General features: G+C 43.6%; 1 long non-coding RNA gene across 2 annotated transcripts in view; it reads left to right on the top strand.

The window, feature by feature from the left end:
• The window catches only part of LOC132382481 (uncharacterized), a 65,936-nt gene that overhangs the window by 9,856 nt on the left and 32,368 nt on the right, over positions 1 to 23,712 (top strand). Inside the window, exon 1 of one of the 2 annotated variants that reach the window (XR_009508348.1) lies at positions 16,285 to 16,327. The exons of the other annotated variant lie outside the window; for it this stretch is intronic. This is a non-coding gene — a long non-coding RNA (uncharacterized LOC132382481). Of the gene's footprint in view, positions 1 to 16,284; positions 16,328 to 23,712 lie in introns of those variants that run through there. 2 annotated transcript variants of the gene reach the window in all.

The raw sequence follows: 23,712 nt of genomic DNA, 5'->3' as shown, positions 1-23,712 counted from the left end.
ACCTCTGACGTCATTTCCGCCCGGAGAGAGCAGGCGCTAGGGATTAAATGCCAGCACTGCAAAGTTTGAATAAACTAGTCTCGAAACGACCTACCAACTGCATGTCATTGTCTCCAGCTCTGTATGTAGTACATCGCTACATTGGTGACCCCGACGGTCCAAACAGGATTTGGACCAAAGATGACCGACTCTTCATCTGTTCACGCAGTTTTGCTAAAACTGCGAACTTTCTGGATGCTGCGACCACGCGTGTGGTTTAGCCAAGAAGAAGCCCAGTTCCAGATTCGGCAGATATCTTCTGATTCCACGCGTTACTATCACGTGGTGAGCGCCCTTGACCAGGAGACGGCCGCCCAGGTTGCGGATTTCATACAGTCACCCCCAAAAGAAGGCAAATATGAAGCATTCATATTTCATAAGCGCTGCTCATTGAGACCTTTGGCCTCTCACGGCGTGAGCAGGGTGCCCACCTGCTTCACCTGGATGGTGTGGGAGACAGGCTGCCGTCAGCATTGATGAACGAGATGCCGGCCCTGGCTGACGGACACAAGCCCTGCCTCATGTTCTGATACCGCAGTTCACGGCAGCCATGCCAAGACACGGGGTACAGCACCACATCCTGACCCAGGGACCACCTCTCCATGCCCGCGCACAAAGGCTCCCCCCGGAAAAGATCCGCCTGGCGAAGGAGGAGTTCAAGAGGATGGAGGAATTGGGGATCGTACGGAGATCCAACAGTCCATGGGCCTCCCCCCTGCACATTTTGCCCAAAGCAGCCGGAGGTTGGAGACCATGCGGTGACTACCGCAGACTGAATGAGGCTACAACTCCAGACCACTACCCCGTGCTGCACATACAGGACTTTCCAGCAAACCTGCATGGGGCAAGAATCTTTTCCAAAGTAGACCTTATCTGGGGATACCATCAAATCCTGGTGCACCCTGAAGACATCTCCAAAACAGCACTCATTACCCCATTCGGCCTGTTCAAGTTCCTCCGAATGCCATTCAGCCTGAAGAATGCTGCACAGACATTCCACGGCTAATGCAAGCGGTGGGACGCGACCTGGACTTTGCGTTCATCTATTTGGACGACATCCTTATAGCCAGCAGTAGTCGTCAGGAGCATCTGTTCCACCTCCGCCAGCTCTACTCCTGCCTGAATGATTTTGGCCTCACGATCAACCGGGGCAAATGCCAGTCCAGTCTCAATACCATCAACTTCCTGGGCCACAGGATTACCAAAGACAGGGCCACACCTCTGCCCGCCAAGGTAGACGCGATCCGCCACTTTGCCCGGCCCAACACGGTCAAAGGCCTGCAGGAGTTCGTTGGTATGGTGAACTTCTACCACCGTTTCCTCCCCTCAGCAGCCCCGTATCATGCGCCCTTTGTACACTCTGATGTTGGGTAAAGGCAAGGACATTACTTGGGACGAGGAGGCCGTGGCTGCTTTCGTTAAAGCCAAGGAAGCCTTGGCAGATGCTGCGATGCTGGTGCACCCCAGAACGGACGTTCCGACCGCCCTCACGGTGGACGCATCCGACACAGCAGTCGGTGGGGTGCTGGAGCAGCTCATTGAGGGGCGCTGGCAACCCCTGGCGTTCTTCAGCAAGCACATACGACCACCCGAACTCAAGTACAGTGCTTTCGACCAGGAGCTGTTGGCACTGTATCTGGCAATCTGGCATTTCAGGTACTTCTTAGAAGGCAGGCCGTTCACCGCATTCACAGACCATAAACTGTTGACCTTTGTGTTCATGAAGGTGTCCAATCCCTGGTTGGCTCGCCAACAGCGACAACTCTCCTACATCTCCGAGTACACGATGGATATCCAGCATGTCTCGGGAAAAGATAATGTCATGGCGAACATACTCTCCAGACCAGCTGTCCAGGCCCTGTCCCTGGGGGTGGACTGTGCAGCACTGGCAGAGGCGCAGCAGGCAGATGATGAGATGCCCAGCTACAGGACTGCAGTCTCGGGTTTGCAGCTGCAAGACTTTCTCGTAGGCCCTGGTGAGAGGACCCTCCTGTGCAACGTGGCTACCGGCCAACCTCGCCCCATTGACCCGGCAGCCTGGAGCCGGCGGGTTTTCGACTCCATACACGGTTTGGTGCACCCATCTATCAGGACAACGGTCTGGCTGGTCTCCAGCAAGGTTGCGTGGCACGGACTTCGCAAGCAGGTCAGTGAATGGGCCAGAACGTGCGCGCAGTGCCAAACAGCCAAGGAGCAGCGGTACACTAAAGCCCTGTCGCAACAGTTCGAACCCACCCACCGGAGGTTCGACCACATTCATGTGGATATCGTGGGCCCCCTACCAGTGTCCCGAGGAGCGTGGTACCTCCTAACTATGGTAGACGGGTTCACGAGGTGGCCAGAGGCGGTCCTGCTCACCGACACATCTGCCGATTCCTGCGCCGGAGCACTGATTGCAACCTGGGTAGCACGCTTCGGGGTACCGGCCCACATTACCTCCGACAGAGGCGCCCAGTTCACCTCCAGCCTTTGGTCGGCTGTGGCCAGCCTGTTGGGAATGCAGCTACACCACACAACTGCCTACCACCCACAGTCGAACGGACTGGTGGAACGCTTCCACCGTCACTTGAAGTCGGCTCTCATGGCCCGCCTGAGAGGACCTAACTGGTTGGACGAGCTTCCCTGGGTCCTACTTGGAATTTGCACAGTGCCCAAAGAGGATCTGCACACCTCGTCGGCCGAGTTGGTGTACGGTGCTCCCCTGGCCATCCCAGGAGAGTTCATACCAGCCCCAAGGGGGCAAGAGGAAGAACCCGCAGCAGTCCTGGACAGACTACGCGAAAGGCTCGGCAACCTGGCCCCTCTACCCACTTCACAGCAGGGACGGACCCCGACCCATGTACCCAAAGACCTGCAGAACTGTGTTTGTTTGTATGAAGGGGTGGACACCAGGCACTGCTACAGCGACTGTACGAGGGGCCATTCAAGGTGATCAACAACAACGGGTTCACATACGTTCTGGACTTTGGGGGGAAAGAGGAGGTTTTCATGGTGGACCGACTCAAATCAGCCCATGTGGACTTGGCGCAGCCGGTCTAGGTTCAGGCACCGCAGCACAGAGGCAGACCTCCCAAACAGAGGCTGATCCAGACTGTTGACATTGGGGGGTGTATCGCTGGTTCTGGGGGTGGGGGGTTATGTGGCGACCCACTTTCTGTGCAGGCGAACCGGCTCACAAATAGCCAGCGCGCGGGGAGAGTCTTTGGTAATGTACCTCTGACGTGATTTCTGCCCGAAGGGGGCGGGCGCTAGGGATTAAATGCCAGCGACACGAAGTTTGAATAAACTAGTCTCGAAACGACTTAACGACTGCATGTCGTTGTCTCTAGCTCTGTATGTAGTACATCGCTACAGTACGATATTTCATTGATTCTGTTACGATTATTATTCTGTTATGGATTTTGAGTATGCCCACAATAAAATGAATCAGAGGGCTTTATGTGGTGAAGTACTTTGAACGAAGGCAGATTTGGCTCAGTCTGTAGAATACAGAGATGGACAGAGCTCAAAGTGTAAGGCATATTAGGACAGGAAGTTGTGGATCCATCAAGAGTTTTTGGACACTGGAATCTGGGTCTCCAAGGGAGGAAGTTGACTGGCACAGGGTTTCTGTATAGAGACAGAGATTTGGTTGAGAGTACCGAGCAGATAGTCAATGGTTTCTCGCTGATTCTGGGTCGCATACTCGTGCTGCGGACGATTTCCCTTAGGCGAGCAAACGCTGTTGGGTCAATCACCGGTTCACCCATTTTGCTCAATAAACTAATTAAAAAGGCTGGCTCTGTTATTGAGGTCAAACTGGACATGCTGGAGGCTGTGGTAGAACAAAGGACACTAGAAAATCCTGGCAATTCTGGTCAATGTTTCTCACCCTCTGCATGCTTCCTTGGCTGAACAGAGGAGCACTTGCTGTAATAGACTAAGACAACTGTGCTGCTCCATAGAGTGCTTTATAACGTCATTCGTACCCTCGGACATTAGGCTCTATAAAGAGTCAGTCAATAGCCGAGGAAGTTATGACCCCCATCTGTTATATTGTTATTAACCTGTTTACCAGACCTCTGTTTAAGTTCTGTTTACCACACCCTGCCATCACGGACTGTGCAATGCCACCATCACTTCTTATCTGTACGGTATAAATATGCACTCATTACTGTATTACAGTATTACAGTAATTCTTGCACCACCATCTTATCTGTGGGAAGTTGGAAATCTTGTAACCTTTGACTTGGAAATCTTGTATATGTTATTTCATGGTAGCTTATTTTTTAAATTCTTTCTTTCTTCAAATATTTGTACATCTGTATACTTGTAATGCTACTGTGACACTGTAATTTCCTTTGGGATCAATAAAGTATCTATCTTCTTTCTTGTCAGGAAATGTTGAGAAGGCTTGACCCAAATATAGAGCAGTGGAGATGATTTAGCAATGAGCAATTGATATAATAATAAACTGGAAAATAAAAGGCCATGAGGGGCCACAGAACCAGAGAGAACAGATATGAACAACAACAAGGCAACTGAAGGCTAAGAGCAACTGTATGAGGCTGACTGGTTTGATGGGCAAACAAGGCCTGTGGCTGAGAGTTGGGTTTAAGTAGACTGCAGGTGCTGAGTTGGAAAAGAAAAGCAGGTGACTCCTGCTAGCTGGGTGGAGACTGATAGGTGCCTGCCCTTAAAGGCCAGACAGGTGTTTCATCTTGTGCTCAAACCCTGAAGTAGGGACCTCATTTCAGAATAAGGGGTTGTCCTTTTAAGGCAGAGATGAAATGGGATAATTTAATCTCTCATTCTATAAATGTATCTCTGGAATTACCTTCAACTGGGAGTGATTGAATTTACTCAAGATCAAGAAGGAAAAGAGGGTTATGAAGAGCGCATGAGAAAATGGAACTGAGTCCAATATCAGATCTGCCATATTTTATTTTGTAGTAGATCATGGTCAAGAGGCCTTTTTATGTTCCCATGTTGATTATTAGTTGAGACATCTGTGTTATCAATAACCTATCAATCATAGCGGCAATCCTGATCTCTGCAATCTCAAAATATGTACCTGCATGTGAAGTAGCAATGGAGCAAACATTAATTTTAGGCCTTACCTCTAGTTATGGAATATAGAACAAGGAAATGTTTCTACAGTGAAAATTGACAAAGGGTCTTCTCACAGATATGGCTTGACTTGCTGAGTATTTCCAGCATCTTCCCTTTTAGATTTAAATTATTTAAGTTGGGAGAAGCAAATTCAGAAATAACTTAAAGGTATTTCTTCACATGGAATGGTCTTGAAGGCAATGTACAGTAGATAATACAAAATCTGTTATTTTTAGACAATGAAGAAATTATATACTGGACTTTTCAAGGCAAGTGAATATTTGTGTACAAATATGTACAAAGGAAGCTTGGAACTTCTGCATAACAGCTGCTGGCCATAAATCCATCACAATGCACAGCCAAAAGATTTTGGCTGATGGGGAATCTGCTCAAACCACCTGAATCTTATTTGTTGATTCAGTGGAGTGAAACAGTTGAGAGGAGTTAAAGTGTTCGTACTTATAGTTTGTTTCATTAATTTGAATATGTTTGAATGTTTTAAGTCTTCCAATTCTTGTAGTGTTCATGATTTTTCCAGTTCTAAATAATGATTACTTATTCATACTTGACATTATTTTACAGACACAGTTTCTGACAGATTTGATATCCGACTAAGGTAGGGTGTGTGATATACGGAGATGCCAGTCAGAGTTATTCCTCTGTTTTACGAACATACTTTGCATTGGTTTCTTAAAATGACAAAGTTATTGTGTTGAGGGGTCTTCCCACAGCACAGAAGCTCAGTGTTGGAGTTTTGCATGTGCTTTCCTGAATGTTCTCTGTTCTTGGTGATTCCTCATGTTGAAGTCCTGTTTCTAAGATAAACTCAACGATACACAACGTGTTTATGTCTAAGTTGATGGTAAAGCATGTTAGAGTAAGTTTACAGGGGCTTTTGGCTTCATTATCTTGCTATGGAAATGTAGCTCAGCTGAATTACACTTCAACTTAGCTGGAAGGAGAAAAGCATGCCGTGAGAGAAGGAGGTAGTGGGGGTGGGGGGGGGGAGTGGCTGGCTGGGAGTTGGTGCATGTGTGAATGTAGCTTGGAACTTGTTGAGGGAAAGAGAGTGGGGAAGGAGTGGGAATTGCTGGGAGGGGGTTGCCCGGGTCTGGTAATGGCAGACAAGTCGAGAGGAGGGGCTGAGGGAAAGAGAGTGGAGAAGGAGCGGGATAGGGATTTGGGATCAGAGGTAGGCAGCTAGGGAGAAATGGATTATTGTGAAGGGAGAAATAAAGGGAATGAGGAGATAGTGAGGGGATGGATGAATGAAAACTGAGACAAAGGGAATAAAAGAATAAGAAATGACAGTGGAGAGAGCTCTGAAAGTGAGAAAGATGAATAAGTTCAGAGAGGAGATGTTGTCATAATTAGGTTTAATGAGAAGGCGCAAGGACACATGAAGAAAATTAACCCGTTTGTGCTAACAACATTGGCAAAAAAGATATGGGAAATAGTATTTGCAAAAGTCCTTAATGATGGCAATCTATTGGTAAGATATGCGAATGAGGAACAGCTTGAGAAAGCACTCAAGCTAAAAGAGATAGGAAAATGCAAGGTGGAGTATACAGGGAGGGCGGGAGCACAAAATGGTGGTTGCAAAGGAGGGATCACAGGTGTACCAATGAGTATAAACATGGAGGAGTTGAAGAGGAATATCAAAGGGGGAAAAGTAATTAATGTTCTAAGACTGAAAACAACAAAGGAGGGAATGAAAAAAGAAAGTGAATCAGTATTGATTGAACTTGAAGAAGAAAGAGTGCCAAGGAAAGTGTTCCTGGAGTTACTCAGTAAGGGTATATGTGCCAAAGCCATTGAGGTGCTATAATTGTCAAAGGTTTGGACACATAGCTAAACACTGTAAAAGGCAGAGGAGATGTGCTAGATGTGGGGGTGGTCATGAATATGGAAAGTGCGGAACAGGAGTGCAACCAAAATGCTGTAATTGTGGAGGAGCTCATAATGTGGCATATAGTGGGTGTGAGGTTATGAGATGGGAGAACAAAATTCAAGAAATAAGAGAGGAAAGAAAGATCACTTATGCAGAAGCTGTAAGAATGTCAAGAGAACAGAATGATGCTCCTAATGAACAGGGAGCAATAGGGATGCGAGAGATGCAGCAAAGAACAAATGACAGGATTCACGTAGAAAAAAAAAGCTCTAGTAACATTCATTGCAGGAGTGATTAATAGTATGGCTGAGGTAAAGTCAAAAAGTGACAAAATTCAGTTGGTGATCAAAGCAGCAGTAAACCATTTAGGGTTAGTAGGACTGACATGGGAAGAAGTGAGGGAGAGCCTCACTAATCAGTCAAGCCAGGAAGTGTCATAGGTTGGTTAGTACTCATTATGGTGATTCTTTTGCAATGGAATGCAAGGAGTTTACTGGCCAATGGACAGGAATTTATTAAGGAAATGGTTGTAAAACCGGACGTAGTGTGTATTCAGGAAACTTGGTTGAAACCAGCATTAGACTTTGTGGTATATGGGTATATAATGATAAGGAAAGATAGAAATCTAGGGGGAGGAGGGGGTTATGCTATGTTAATCAAGCAAGGTATACCATATAGGGTACTGGAAAAAGGAGACGATCAGGAATACATTGTGGTGGAAATGTGGGAGAGAGGGGAGGGAGTGGTTATAATTAACTACTACAATCCATGTAAAAGGTTGGATTTGGACAGCCTATTAAGGATACAAGGACAAAACAGACATAAAGTAGTGGGGTTTTCAATGTGCAGATTTCAATGCTCTCAGCACAATATGGGGGGATCCAATTATAGATTCAAATAGAACAGTAATTGAAAATTTGATGGAAGAAAGGGATTTCATATGTATGAATGATGGTAGAGGAACAAGGATAAACATAACAGGAACTGAGTCGGAATTAGATATTACATTAGTGTCAAATGTCTTGGCTGGCATTAGTAACTGGGGAGTTTCAACTGCTTCAACAGTAGGCAGTGATGACTACCCAGTTTTATGTTCAGTGGGTGAAAGAGTTGAAGTAAGAGCAGGTGGTGGAATCCCAAAGTGGGTGTTTGGAAAAGCAGATTGGGTTAAGTTCCAGAAGTTAAGTGAAGAAGCATTGACAAAGATTGACATTTCTGGAGATATAGATGAATTAAACAGTCAGGTGACTTCAGCAATTATTATGGCAGCAGAAGGATCTATACCCAGGATTAAAATAGGATGAATAGAAAACTAGTGCCATGGTGGACAGAGGAATGTTGTCAGGCTGTTTTTGAAAAAAAAAATAGAGCATTCATTCTAGTTAAAAGAGCCCATAATACGCAGCATTTGATTCAATATAAGAAGGCACAGGCAGTGGCGAGAAGAACTATACGTTAAGCTAAAAGGGCAAGTTGGAGGAGTTTTTGCAACAAAATGGGAAGAACAACATCTGTGGGAGAGGAATGGGGAATGATTAAGAGGATGGGGGGAGATAGAAGGGATTGAGAATATCCAGTAATGATATCTGAGGAGGAAACAGCAGTCTCCAGCAGGGATAAGGTTGAGATCATGGCCAAGTCATTTGTAAAGATACATGGTTCAGAAAATTTGTCTGAAGAAGGGAGAAGGAGAAGGGAAAGAACAATGAGTCAATACCCAAATGTGTTAAACAGGAGGGAAGAAACAGATGATATAATTGATGATCCATTTACTTTGGCAGAAATGGTGAGAGCCATAAAGAGATCGAGACCAACCTCCCCAGGGAAAGATCTAATATGCTATGTTATGCTAAAAAATCTAGGAGAAGGAGCGCTCTTGAAGTTACTGCATTTTTGCAACAGAGTGTGGGAGGAGGGAAGATTACCAAGTGCATGGAAAGAAGCAGTAGTAATTCCAATAAGGAAAACTGGCAAGGATCTGTCAAAACTCACTAGCTACAGGCCAATAGCACTAACATCAAATATATGTAAGGTAATGGAAAGGATGATAACAGAAAGGTTATTGTATGATCTTGAGAAGAGAGGAATGCTGGCAAGTTATCAGAGTGGTTTTAGGAAGGGAAGGAATTCCATGGACTCAGTGATAAGGTTAGAAACTGAAATAAGAAAGGCCTTGGCAAATAAAGAGTCAGTAGTTGCAGTGTTTTTTGACATTGAAAAAGCCTATGATATGATGTGGAAGGAAGGATTATTAATTAAACTGCACACGATGGGGTTTGGGGGGAGAGTTTTTAATTGGATTAAAGATTTTTTGTTTGGTAGAAAAATTCAAGTTTGGATTGGACCAGAATTATCAAAACAGTACATAGTGGGAAATGGCACACCTCAGGGTAGTGTGATTAGCCCGTTACTTTTCATCATTATGATCAATGATGTCTTCACAAAGGTACCAGTGGATATCGGTAGGTCACTGCTTGCGGATGATGGGGCCTTGTGGAAAAGAAGCAGGAACGTGGAGCATATAATCAGGAAACTACAAGGAGCAATTGATGAAGTGGTAGAGTGGGGTTATGATTGGGGATGTAGATTTTCAGTAGAAAAAACTCAAACTGTCTTTTTCACTAGGAAAAGAATTGAGGTAGGGAAGAAGTTAAGGATGTATGGGATTGAATTAGAAAAGGTTGGATCATTAAAATTTCTGGGAGTTATATTTCATTCATGATTAACATGGGCAGATCATATCGGGAAAGTTGAGGAGAAATGTAAAAAAGTAATAAACGTGATGAGATGTTTGACTGGTAGGGAATGAGGAGCAAGTTGTTCAGCATTGAAGAGAATGTATGTGGCTTTAGTAAGATCTGTGTTGGACTATGGAAGTGTAGCATATGGATCAGCAGCCAGGTCTCTTAAGGAAACTGGATGTGATTCAGGCTCAGGTTTTGAGAGTGTGCAGTGGGGCTTTTAAAACATCACCAGTATCAGCCCTGCAGGTAGAAATGGGAACAATGCCTTTGGAATTAAGAAGGATGCAATTGATGGCAAACTACTGGGCTAATTTGCAGGGACACAATGATTCTCACCCTGCTAAAGGAGTGTTGCAGGAGTCCTGGGAAAACGGGAGGTTTCAGAGGGAAAACTTTAGTCGGGTAGGGAATGATATTGCTAGAGAATGTGGAGTGTTTGATCTAAGGATAAGTCCTTCAGTAGTTTATCCGGTTGTAGCTCCATGGAAGCTGGTATGGCCTGACGTAGACTGGCATTTGTTAGAGGTAAAAAGGAAAGGAAAATATAAACCTTTTAATATAAAAGGTAAGTGCATTTAACTGTCATGTGATGGAAAAGTATAGTGATTATACTCAGGTCTATACAGATGGTGCTACGGAACCTGAAATAGGAGTGACAGGGTTTGGGGTGGCTATTACCAGCAAAAGCAATTGCAATCAGCAGAAGAACATCTGATAAGTTAGCGGTGTATACAGTGGAGATACTGGCAGTGTTGGTTGCGTTGCGTTGGGTGGAGAAAACTGGACTAATCAAAGCGTTGATATGCTCAGATTCATCTTCAGTTCTAGCAAATTTAAGGTCTTCTCACTCAAACAAATGGCACGACGTACTTCCTGAAGTCCTTCAGTCAGTCACAAGAGTTGCAAATCAGGGAGGTCAGGTTAAATTTCTATGGGTTCCAGCTTATGTCGGGGTGAAGGGGAATGAAAGGGTGGATGAGTTGGCAAAGAGGGCATTAAAGAAAGAAGATATAGAAATGCACATTAGTATCAGTAAAGCAGAGGTTAAGTGTGTAATCGGGGAAAAAAATCAACCAAATTTGGCAAGAAAGATGGGACAGGGAGGGGAAAGGGAGGCATTTATATCAAATACAAAAAAGTGTTGCAGGTACTAGGGTAGGCAGTAGATACAGAAAAGAGGAAATTGTGTGGACTAGGTTAAGGCTGGGGCACTGTGCACTAAACCAACATTGAAATTGATAGGGAAACACCAGACAGGACTGTGTGCGGAATGTCAGGAAGAGGAGTCAGTAGAACATGAAGTTCTGAGTTGCAGGAAGTATGGGATACAGAGAGAGATGATGAGAATTAATCTAAGGGAATTGGGGATGCAGGAATTCACATTAAAAGGGTTACTGGGTATGGGTGAGAGAGCACAGGTCCTGACGAAGGGTCTTGGCCCGAAACGTTGACAGAGCTTCTCTCCACCGATGCTGCCTGACCTGCTGTGTTCTACCAGCATTTTGTGTGTGTTGTTGTTTGAATTTCCAGCATCTGCAGATTTCCTCGTGTGAGCACAGGTTAGGGTATTTTTAGCTTTCTTAAGGGGTACAGGGTGTTTTTTAATAGGATATGATGGATAAACAGGAATAGGGTACTAAAATGGCCAAAGATGAGAGGATAAATTGTAGGTTTGTGTGTGTGTGTGTGTGTGTGTGTGTGTGTGTGTGATTGGTTGAAGGGATTTAGAATGTGAGTCTATCGCACACTCTGGAGCAGAAGGTGGCGGTAATGCACCATTAAACTGGGTGCCAACTGCTGTAAAACAAGACGGAGAGAGAGAGAGGAGGTGCTGGTGAAATTTACCTACTTTCACTGCAAATTTGCAGCTTAAGTGGGAGGTGGAGTGGTAATATATATGAACACACAATCTTCTGCTATGAAGACCACTCCAATAATGGCAGTACTTTCTTCTTGAGTATTCGGAGATAGCATCTGCATTTCTCCAACACTTATTGCTGGGGCTGGTAATGTATTTTTCCCATTTTCCTGCAAAAAAAAAAGAGGGAAGAGTGGCATTGAATGCAGCCTGATTTGTTTGGGTAATTTGCTCATCAGGTTGAATGTACAATAGCTGAAAACTGAGATGTGGGTATGGCAGATGCAACAGTGCTAAGTGTAGGAGGAAGCGGTAAGATAACTAATTGTTGTGTTTGAGTCCCGTTAAGGCAGAAATTGTATGGAAACAATGTGCTGATAGAGCAGCTGATGGTCAGGTGGTAGGCCTTAATGTTGGAAGCTGTATTTACTGTCCTAAATCATCTGTTTTGGGATGTGCTTCATGGATTAACCTCAACAGCTGGCTCCTCCCATATTAGCCAGTGCTTTGGAGAGCTTCCTGGAGCCCCCATCTCCCTTTGAATGCTGTCAGAAACATCTGCTTTCTCCACTGGTGCCAGCTACAAATCACTTCCTATTTAAGAGGTGTAGGCTGCCTTTAATAAGCCTTAGCCACTGTTCAGCATTCATTAAATTATACCTACTGATGATGTGCTTAGATAACAAACAAGATGGTTGGCACAAGTAAGAAGAATGGAATCACAACAAGCAGGCTTGCATCTGGTAGAAAAGATGCACATTAATGTAGTTCATTTCAAGCCATGTGTTGCAGACATTCTGACTCTGAAGTCATGGATTCAGTATTATTCAATAGTTGAACATTTTTACCCATCTGTAAGAAGACTAACTTGTCGCTTTGTATGAAATGAGAACACTTGGAGGAAATTATAGCTTCTATGATTGTTTGAAATTCCACTGTCATAGCTTGAAGACTGTAGCAAGTGGGACTTAATATTCACTGGCAAATATTGAAAATAAACTTAAGTTATGTATCAGTGCATTGCCAAGAATATTTAATTTATGATTTTAAGTTTTCTACATCTGGCAACAATGTTGGTTACCTAGTCCTAAAGGAAGAGCAACTTGGAGGGAGTGTAAAAAAAGAAGGCAAAGGATTAAGTTGAGAACTGAAATAATTGTTGGGTAGCAGGCTGCAAATGTGTTGGGTTTTTAGCAATTAAGCAGCCTAAATTTTGCAGGGTACATTGACAGTAGCAGAAATGGGTGAACGGTTAGCAGAAAGCATTAGCAAAACCAAGATAAAATCTGTAGATGTGGAAATCCAAGCCACACACACAAAATGCTGGATGAACCCAGCAGGTTTAGCATTTTGTGTGTTGTGCAAAAAACATTAGGTTTAGATGAGTATCCAGAAGATGCATCACCTCTAAAACCCAGGCAACACAATGGCTATATAATTGTAAAACAAGAAAATCTGCAGATGCTAGAAACACAAGCAAAATACACAAAAAATGTTGGAGGAACTCAGCAGACCAGGCAGCATCGATGGAAAAGAATAAACAGTCAATATTTCAGTCTGAGAGCCTTCATCGGGACTAGAGGGAAAAGGATGAGAAGACAGAGCAAGAAGGTGTGGGGGAGGAAGGGAGGAAGAAGTACAAGGAATTGGATGAAAGGTGAACTGGGAGGGGGGAAGGACTGAAGTAAAGAGCTGGGAAGTTGATTGGTGAAAGAGATAAAGGGCTGGAGGAGGGGAAAGCTGATAGGAGAGGGTAGAAGACCATGGAAGAAAGGGCACAGGGAGGAGCACCAGAGAGAGGTGATTGGCAGGTAAGGAGATAAGGCGAAAGAGGGAAATGGGGTTGCAGCTATATAGGACCCTGGTCAGACCCCACTTGGAGTACTGTGCGCAATTCTGGTCGCCTCACTACAGGAAAGATGTGGAAACCATAGAAAGGGTGCAGAGGAGATTTAGAAGGATGTTGCCTGGATTGGGGAGCATGCCTTATGCAAATAGGTTGAGTGAACTCGGCCTTTTCTCCTTGGAGCAACGGAGGATGAGAGGTGACCTGATAGAGGTGGACAAGATAATGAGAGGCATTGATTGTGTGGATAGTCAGAGATAAGGCGAAAGAGGGAAATGGGAAGTGGGGTGGGGAGCAATTGCAGGAAGTTTGAGAAATCAATGTTCATCCCATCAAACGGATTATAAGGTGTTGCTCCTCCAACCTGAGTGTGGCTTCATTGCAGCAGTAGAGGAGGCCATGGACTGGCACGTCAGAATGGGAATGTGAAGTAGAATTGAAATAAGTACTCACCGTGCTTAGAAACATAGAAAATCTACAGCACAATACAGGCTCTTCGACCCATAAGGCTGTGCCAACCATGTCCCTACCTTAGAACTTCCTAGGCTTTACCCATAGCCCTCTATTTTTCTAAGCTCCATGTATCCATCCAGGAGTCTCTTAAAAGACCCTATCGTTTCCAGCTCCACCACTGCTGCTGGCAGCCCATTCCATGCACTCACCATTCTCTGCATTTTAAAAAAAAAACTTGCACCGCCATCTCCTCTGTACCTACTTCCAAGCACCTTAAAACTATGCCCTCTTGTTCTAGACATTGCAGCCCTGGGAAGAAGCCTCTGACTATCCACACAATCAATGCCTCTCATCATCTTGTAAACCTCTATCAGGTCACCTCTCATCCTCCGTCACTCCAAGGAGAAAAGGCCGAGTTCACTCAACCTATTTGCATAGGGCATGCCCCCCAATCCAGGTAACATCCTTCTAAATCTCCTCTGCACCCTTTCTATGGTTTCCACATCTTTCCTGTAGTGAGGCGACCAGAATTGTGCACAGTACTCCAAGTGGGGCTCTGACCAGGGTCCTATATAGCTGCAACCCCATTTCCCTCTTTTGCCTTATCTCCTTACCTGCCAATCACCTCTCTCTGGTGCTCCTCCCTGTGCCCTTTCTTCCATGGTCTTCTACCCTCTCCTATCAGCTTTCCCCTCCTCCAGCCCTTTATCTCTTTCACCAATCAACTTCCCAGCTCTTTACTTCAGTCCTTCCCCCCTCCCAGTTCACCTTTCATCCAATTCCTTGTACTTCTTCCTCCCTTCCTCCCCCACACCTTCTTGCTCTGTCTTCTCATCCTTTTCCCTCTAGTCCCGATGAAGGCTCTCAGACTGAAATATTGACTGTTTATTCTTTTCCATCGATGCTGCCTGGTCTGCTGAGTTCCACCAACATTTTTTGCTTGGCTTTAAACTCAATCCCAATTCTTGTAATTGTAGTATACGGTAACTGCCATGTAAAATGGTCCTCCCTGTAAGCACAAGAGATACTGGAAATCCAGAGTAACAAGCAGAAAATGTTGGAGAAATTTGCCAGGTCAGGCAGTGCCTATGAAGAGGAATGAACAATCAAAATGCTGCAGCAGCCTGGAGGGGAAGGTGGAAGGGGGAAGGGGCAAGCTTTCTTCTTTCCAGCCCTGACAAAGGGTCTCGGCCAAAACGGCGATGGTTTATTCCTCTCCATAGATGCTGTTACACTTGATGAATTCCTCCAGCATTCAATGTTTGATCCTCTCTGTGTTAGCCACCCAGAGGCGACTGTATGATTTACCAAATTCCTTATTTTGGAATTATCACTGTTGCAGTATTGTGCAATATAATTATTAACCATGCAAACCACAGCTTTGGTAGGCTCAGTATGGAAACTTCCACCTATCATCTTCTACTTTCCTACTTCATCTCTACTTCTCCACTCACCTGTCACCTGACCGCTTGTTCTCCTTCCTCTACACCCACCTTCGTATTCTGGTTTCTGCCCCCTTCTTCTCCAATCCTGACAGGCTCATGGCCAAAACATCGACTGCTTATTCCCCTCCATAGATACCACCTGACTTGCTGAGTCCCTCCAGCATTCGTGTGTGTTACTCAAGATTTCCAGCACCTGCAGAATCCCTTGCCTTGGCGTTATACATTGCAACTTTTTTTTAGTGTTTCCTCCCTTAGCCCAGTTAAATTGAATTCATGTGGTGCATGGTTACTAATGGTTTATTGTGTATTACTGACTGTAATTTACATTATTTGCAGGGACAGCTCATTAACCTCAGAGATGATTTAAAGTTGTGTACTTGTATGTGACAGTGCCCTGCCCACTTCTCCCCACAACCTTTATTGTACTGAAGTATATGCTGTAGGAATAATTTAAGCATATACTTTATTCTTAAATTCGAAGCAAACTAACTTCTGTGGACTGCATTAAGGTCTAAGAAGTGTGGATATTCCTGCTGCTGCTCAAATAACTAATTTTGTTTTCATCCCGTTTGTTCTAATGTGCCATCTGGTGGATCTTGAGTGCATAAACTCTGTGAAGCAGCTCACCGCCGCCATCTCATGTTCATATAAAGCACTGAAAGTTCATTTGACTGCTGACAAAGCTTTCCTCAGGCAATCAAATTACAAGCTCATCTTGTAAATATTCTGCTCAGCCAGGCTTTGCTGGAGGAGGAATGATTAAATATTCTATGTGAACTGTAGAAAAGAATTCTATTGCTGTGTTTAGGAACTGGATGTTTTACTGAGCATTCAAAGAACATGGTTTTATATGAGACAAATTGCATTACGCTTTGCCGTGTTTCTGCTTACAATTTATTGCCACTTCTGTTTATTTTCTTTCATAAGATGTATCAGATTTCAGCAGACAACCATTTTACAGTAAGTATTGCTGGTTAATTTTTGTTAACAGCATTCAAATTTAGTTTAAATATTTGAGAAATCTCACATACACTTAACTCCTACAGCAATTAGTCCTGTATTCAATAAAATATTGAGCTTTAATTCTTCATTAATTTTCTTGATACTACAAACATAATATTTATTACATGTTAAGAAGCCATGCAGTTATAGAGTGTAACCCTTCAATATATAACTTCTACTGAAGTTCAGATGGAAATATCTGGCTATCTGTTGAAAAATGTGATACCCAGAAAATAAGTAACAAGTCCCAAATATCAATAGCATTATATTTTGTGATTTCCATTACCTCAAATAATATTTAATAACCTAAGGCAAAATGTTTCCCTTCAGTTTTCATACTAGGCTGAATTGATGGAAAGAATTTTTTTGTATGCTTCAAAACAGAGAGATAAAAGACTGGTTAGTTTACTGATATAGACATTGAGTCGTATCTGCTCATGTCTCAAGGCATTTACGTAGAAAATCTCTTGAATACATTTATTCATTTTTCTATGTTTGTTTCGAATGCCATTAAATGTTGTTTGGTTTCTAGTAAAAGCTTGGAAATCAAAAGTTCAATTGCTGATGCTGGAAATCTGTAATGGAATTAAAAAATGCTAGAAACATTCAGCAGGTGAGTCTGCTTCTGTGGAAAAAGGATCTATCGGCATTTCAGGTCAAGGACAGTTCACTTGATGTGTTCTAGTATGTTAACTTGCTTTTACTAGAATTTGATCTGGAATATGCCAGATCTTTGCATGGCTCAGTCAATTGGATTAACATAGTTAGAACTTGATTAACTGTACTTTAAGTTTTACATGATAGTCCTGATATTTATGAAAGCAGGGGTGGAGGGCGCGATGTGAGCCTATGGAGGTGGGGTGTAGCTAGCTGCGGAACCTACTCTCTCCATGGCATTAAGAAAAGAGCCGTCAGGCCCGTCACAGAGGCTGCTGAGCGAACCTCCAGATGGTTATGGATCAAGAGGTGTAATGCGTGGACCAATACTGATGGGACGCAAGCTGCAGCCCGATCATCCCTGGCTGGGTCACCTGGGTGCGAGCATCTGATGTGGAAAGATGCAAAACACTCAATAATCCCAGGTTACGTCACTGATGATGTGTCGCAGTATATCTTAGGATGTATCTCAGCATCAGGACTGCAAAGTCTTGCTGAGAGTATGTGGGAGAAGATATTTTGGTGGGAAATCCATTTCTTGTTGATCATTGGGGTAATTCTTTTACCTCTGCTGACTCCTAGAAAATTAAGTTTTCTGACAAGAACGACAAAGCTCGAACCTTCCTTCGGTTGACCCAAGTATATGTTAAAATGAACATTGCATTTAAATAATTTCAATGTATTCTATTAACATGCAGAAAATTTAACATACTGTTGAGCAGCAGCAAGGAAAACATACAGGTCAGAAATGGCAGACATTTTGTGGTGGGGAGAGTAATAATAATAATACTTGTCACCAAATAATTGATACTAGAGCGTACAATCATCAAAGCGATATTTGATTCTGCACTTCGTGCTCTCTGAAGTACAAATTGAAGTAAATATAATTAAAATATAAATTATAAATCATAATTAGAAAATAGAAAAGGGAAAGTAAGGTAGTGCAAGTCAGGTCCTGATATTTGGAAGGTACCGCCCAGATCCGGGTCAGGATCCATTCAGCAGTCTTATCACAGTTGGAAAGAAGCTGTTGCTAAATCTGACCATATGAATCTTCAAGCTCCTGAACCTTCTCCCAGTGAGTGGCTGAGTGGGTCGTGTCCCTGATTATCCTGGCAGCACTGCTCCAACAGCGTGAGTGTAAAGTGAGTCCAAGGATGGGAGATTGGTTTGTGTGATGTGCTGGGCTATGTTCATGATCTTCTGCAACTTCTTCCGGTCTTGGACAGGACAACTTCCATACCAGGTTGTGATGCACCCTAGAAGAATGCTTTCTGTGGTGCATCTATAAAAATTAGTGAGGGTTTTAGGGGACAGGCCAAATTTCTTCAGCTTTCTCAGGAAGTAAAGGCGCTGGTGGGCCTTCTTGGCAGTGGACTCTGCTTGGTTAGACCAAGTCAGGTCATTTGTGATATTCACCCCGAGAAACTTAAAGCTTTTGACCTGTTCCACCTGCGCACCACCGATGTAGATGGGGTCATGCAGTTTGCTACTCCTCCTGAAGTCAACAACCAATTCCTTTGTCTTGCCGACATTGAGGGATAAGTTATTGTCTTTGCATCATGCCACCAGGTTCTTAACTTCCTCTCTGTACTCAGACTCATCATTACCCAAGATACAGCCTACAATTGTGGTGTCATCAGCGAACTTATATATGTTAAAATTTATATGTTAAGTTAAACTTAAATGTGGCAATAGGGAAGTAAGCTTCTTTAGATAGCAGGGTAGGGTAACTGGTCACAGGGTGCAGAGAGAGACCGATATCAGGGGGAGGAGATGAGTCCCTGTGAGGAATCACACATACCAGCTGTGATCATTGACTCTCTGGATAGCATGTTTTAGAGGTTTTACTGCTTCTTTAGGCCACTGTCAATGTTGTGATTGCTCTTAAATGTTACCCCTCTTGGCTCCGTCTTTCATCTGTCCCCCCTTCCAAGTCCTGGAAAACCCAAACCCTCCAGCAAAACAAAACATAGTCTAAAATTTATGAGCCCACCCTCCTGAAGAAAGATTTCCTTTTATTGACTAACCACCTCATGAGAAATTATCGCTTGTTTGTAATCCTCCAACAGGATGGGATGGAGTCAGAAGGTTCCACGTATAGGGTTTAAATATTTAGCCCCCAGCCCCTCCCAGGAGTCATTGTGGAATAATTTTCTAACTGTATTCGTCCCATCCTCCCTCTGAAGCAGAAGAAAAGAGTTTGTTTGACAGCAGGATGACATCGTTATGTGCTATATGTGCCCTGCATGCAATGTTACAACATCATTACTTACAGGAAATGTTTTGAAATCGGATTGCTTAAGTTGCAATATTCTTTGGTTAGTAGAGTACGGGAAATGGAAATTAATTCTCCCAAGTCAGTCAGGTTTATATTGTATTGTGCTCCTACACGCTGTGTGATCCAAATTCTATGGGTGCAAATGCAAACAAAAGTTAACGCAGTCCTCCAGATATCTGACATGTAGAGCATGGATGCCGATGGCTGTTCAATTATGTGGGACTTGCGTGTGCAGAATCAAGCTTCTGCATGTGCAGAATGAAGCTTGCTCCTATAAATATTAATGCAGATTTGGGGCACCATTGTCTCCCTCGCTGGAGAAATGATAAAAGCAGGAAACTGGAATTGCCCAGGAAGTCAGACTGCCTCTCTGGAAAGAGAAGCAGAGTTAATGGCTCAGATCTCATCAGAAATGTTGGTTCTGGGGTTTTCTGCTGGACTTCTGCCTTTAAGTGACTATGGAGTTTCTAATCTAGGAACACCTTAGATTACTGTTAATTAATTCCTCTAACTTCTGCTCATTCTCACCAGACTACTCCTTGTTCCTGTTGGAAAAGACTTTTCTCTGGTGTCAGTTACAGTGCTCTTCAGGGCAGCGTATAATCTTTGGACATCCTATGGCAGCAGGGGTAGCCTGGGAATTGGAATGTAGTCTCTGAAGGTTGTCTGAGAAGAGCCAGCTTCGTAAATACTTGGGAGCTGACATTAATCTTTTTCCAGCAATGCTCCTTCCCCTCGCCACTTCTTATTCGGTCTTATTTCTCCCTCCTTTCCAGTCCTGGTGAACGGTCTTGGCCTGAAACGTCATATACAGATCCGCAACTTCTGGAGGTTTGTTTCATTGCAACTGGACCATTGCTGTAGATTTATAGGATCATGAAGTTATACAACAGATAAGCGTGTCTTTGGCTCACTGCATCTGCACTGATTAAAGAGACCGTTTACACTAATCCTGCATCAATCCCGAGTTTTTCCTCTTGCACCTACATCATCTCCACTCCAAAACTTTTGTCATCCACCTATACTTTTGCCGAATAACAGTAGCCAATTAAACTGCCAGCATTTGGGAGGAAATTGATGCAGTTGAATACAAACTCCACACAGACAGTATTGCAGGTCAGAACTAAATCTGTATCTCTGGAACTGGGAGGTAGCAGAACGAACACCACAGCATTATGGTTACTGTCATTTACAGCAGTGACAATATTGAGAACTGACAGTTCATGCACAAGCGTTGCCCAAAAACATTCGGGAGATTTTCGTTTTGTACATGCACTAAGAATCTGCTATCCTTAAAAGCCCAATGGCCAAGCAGCAAGCCACCCATGCTTGGCACTAACCTCTAAAGAAGGTTCTGGCTTGCAGAGATGGTCTAGCACCAACCATTGTGGAGAGACTGCTCTATCCATCACTGTGAGGCACTGAAAGGTATCAAGTCCATTATGCTGATGGGGCAAAAACAAACCCTGTCCTCAAGACAGCTGAAATAAACTTTTAACAGCCAGTTAAACTTCAGCCCCTAGCTTGGCCAGTTGTCAAAAACTATTAATGTTTCTGACAATTAGAAGAATCCAAGAACATTCAATACTATAAGACTACTCATAGCGCACACGGCATAAAAACAAGCCAACGGCTCCCTACGTGATTCTGTTGTCCATTTGTCCCTCCCAACTGATCTCCCTCCTGGCATTTATCCTTGCAAGCGTAACAAATGCTACACCTCCTCCCTCACTACCTTTCAGGGCCTCAAGCAGTCCTTCCAGGTGAGGCAACACTTCACCTGTGAGTCTGTTAGGTTCATCTACCATATCTGGTGCTCCAGGTGTGGCTCCAGGTGTGTTGGGGAGATGTGACACAGATTGGGAAACCACTTTGCCGAGCACCTACGCTTTATCTGCCAGAAAAAAAACAGGGTTTTCCAGTGGCAACCCATTTTAATTCCACTTCCCATTCCCATTCTGACATGTTAATCTAAGGTCTCCTCTACTGTTGTGATGAGGCCACAATCAGGTTGGAGGAGCAACACCTTATATTCCATCTGGGTAGCCTCCAACCTGATGACATGAATATCAATTTTTTGAATTTCTGGTAAAGTCCCCCCCCCCCCAACTGTTCCCCAATGCCATTATCTCCCCAGTGTTTTATCTCCTTACTTGCCCATCACTTCCCTTTGGCGCTCCTCCCCCTTCCTTTCTTCCATGGCCTTCTATCCTCTCCTATCAGATTTCCACTTCTGTAGCCCTGTATCTCTTTCACTACTGAACTTCTCAGCTCTTTACTTCACCCCCCACCCCCCAGTTTCACCTATCACCTTGTGGTTCTTCCTCCCTTTCCCCACTTTCTTGCTCTCATTCCTCATCTTTTTTTCCAGTCCTGATGAAGAGACTTGGTCCGAAACACTGACTGTACTCTTTTCCACAGGTGCTGCCCGGCCTGCTGAGTTCCTCCAGCATTTTGTGTGTGTTGTATAGAGGTAAGCCCTTCGGTTCACGCAGTCCAGTTTGATTATCAAGCACTCATCTATACTCATCCCAACAACAAGTACTTGAGCTACAACCTTCTGCAAATTGGTGATTCAAATATTCATCTAAGGCTGTTCTTAAAAATTATGGGGATTCCTGATTCCAGCACTCACAAAAGCAGTGCATTCCAGATTCCAACTACTATCTGAGTGGAAAAGATGTTCTACAGATCACCTCTAAATCTTTACTACCTACTCTAAAACCTATGCCATTTATTGCTAGATATCTTAGCAATTGTCTACCATCTACCACATGATAATTTTTGCACACGTCTGTCAGATACTCCTCGCCCTCCTCCACTCGAATCCTTTCTCAGTCTTTCCTCATAGATGCAATGTTGCACCTGAGGCAACATGCTGAGAAATCATTCCAACATCTTCAGTGCACTCACAGTCCATGGTGATGACCTGAATTGTGAACGATCCTCAAACTGTGACCTAAATGCTTTATGAACTTATTCCGCTATTCACTAAATTGTGCTGATACTTTGTTTAGTACACTGTGTGTGATATGTTTCGATGGTGAACTGTGGTCCACAGGAACGTTGTTTTGTTTGGTTGTCAATTCAGTCAGATAACAATAAACTCAATCTTGAACTTGATAATCTCCTTCCTCTTATCTCCTATTCCCTGGCTAAGGAAGGTAAGTATCCAAAAGGCCACCTTCATCATTTTAAAGACCTGTACTGCTACTTTCAAGGATCCTTGAACTTGTACATCAAGTTACTTCCTGGAGCCTTACACTTCACCAGTCCTCCTGAAATGCACTTAGCAGGATTAAATTCCATTTGCCATTGGTCTGTCCATCTAACAAACTGATCAATATTATCCTGTAGCCTGCCACTATCCCCCTCTTTGTCATCAACCCTAATGCATTTTTTGTCCTTTAACGTTTTATCTAAATAATCAATGTGAAAATATGTATTGCTATGGTATGAAAGATTCCTTACATTCCTTGTAACATAAGGAATAATTTTCAGAGGACACTGAAGGGATTTTCCATTCAATTAGATGTTTGGATACTGACAAAATACTCTGTTAGCCAAGCAAAGTCTTTATGCAAAATTGCTGGCTGATAAAGGTTCATAATCCATTCCTTTTTCTTGGGATTTTTAGGCTGTACTTCACTCTGTTACAGACTCTTTAAGATATATATATATTTCAGTTTATATCAGAAAACAACATGCTGAAGTTCTGTTTTCAGTTTCATGAATTTTACCTTCTGAAAATGGAGCCCCAAGGTGGACCTCCAAATGTGTATTTGTGTGGAGTGTATGCAAGGGAGACTGGAGCTTTCAAGCAATGAATCTTTAAGAGGAATCAGGGATAGCAACAAACTGGGTACGGATTATTAGAAACTGAGTGTTCAGAAGCAAAATCAGGGCTTGACAGCAAGATTAGAAGTCAGTGGTGTATGTGGGGGTGGGGGATAGGATCATAAATAACAAAGCAAAGAGAAGTAAAGCTTCAGAGATGTGCTCAAAGTTTCTTTGAAGAAGTCCAATATCTCCCATTACTCCCAGGAAGCTCAGGTTCACGAGCACTCAATGTAGAGAAGGAGTGTTTGAGATCGTATTAAGAACCTCTACCCAATTTATTGGAAGGGCGTAGAAACCCCATGTAAGTGAAAGCACAACATCTGCACAAACTTACTCAGCCTGTTGAGCACCTCCTTTCCTCATCTGTGGAACAAGGATATGGTTTCCATGTTGGTTTAATTAGCCACCTTGAACTCATAAAACCACTCTAGGGTTGCCTAATAAGACTGAAAAATAAATATACATTCAAGCCTAATTGTTATAGAATTCATTGCTCTTTAATTTTAATAAATGATGCTCTCCCTAATACAGATTAAGAATTCAGTAACACCTCATTACATATTAA

The sequence above is a fragment of the Hypanus sabinus genome, chromosome 28, assembly GCF_030144855.1.
Source record: "Hypanus sabinus isolate sHypSab1 chromosome 28, sHypSab1.hap1, whole genome shotgun sequence".
In the NCBI taxonomy this organism is placed as follows: domain Eukaryota; kingdom Metazoa; phylum Chordata; class Chondrichthyes; order Myliobatiformes; family Dasyatidae; genus Hypanus; species Hypanus sabinus.
This window is presented reverse-complemented; position numbering and strand designations above follow the sequence as displayed.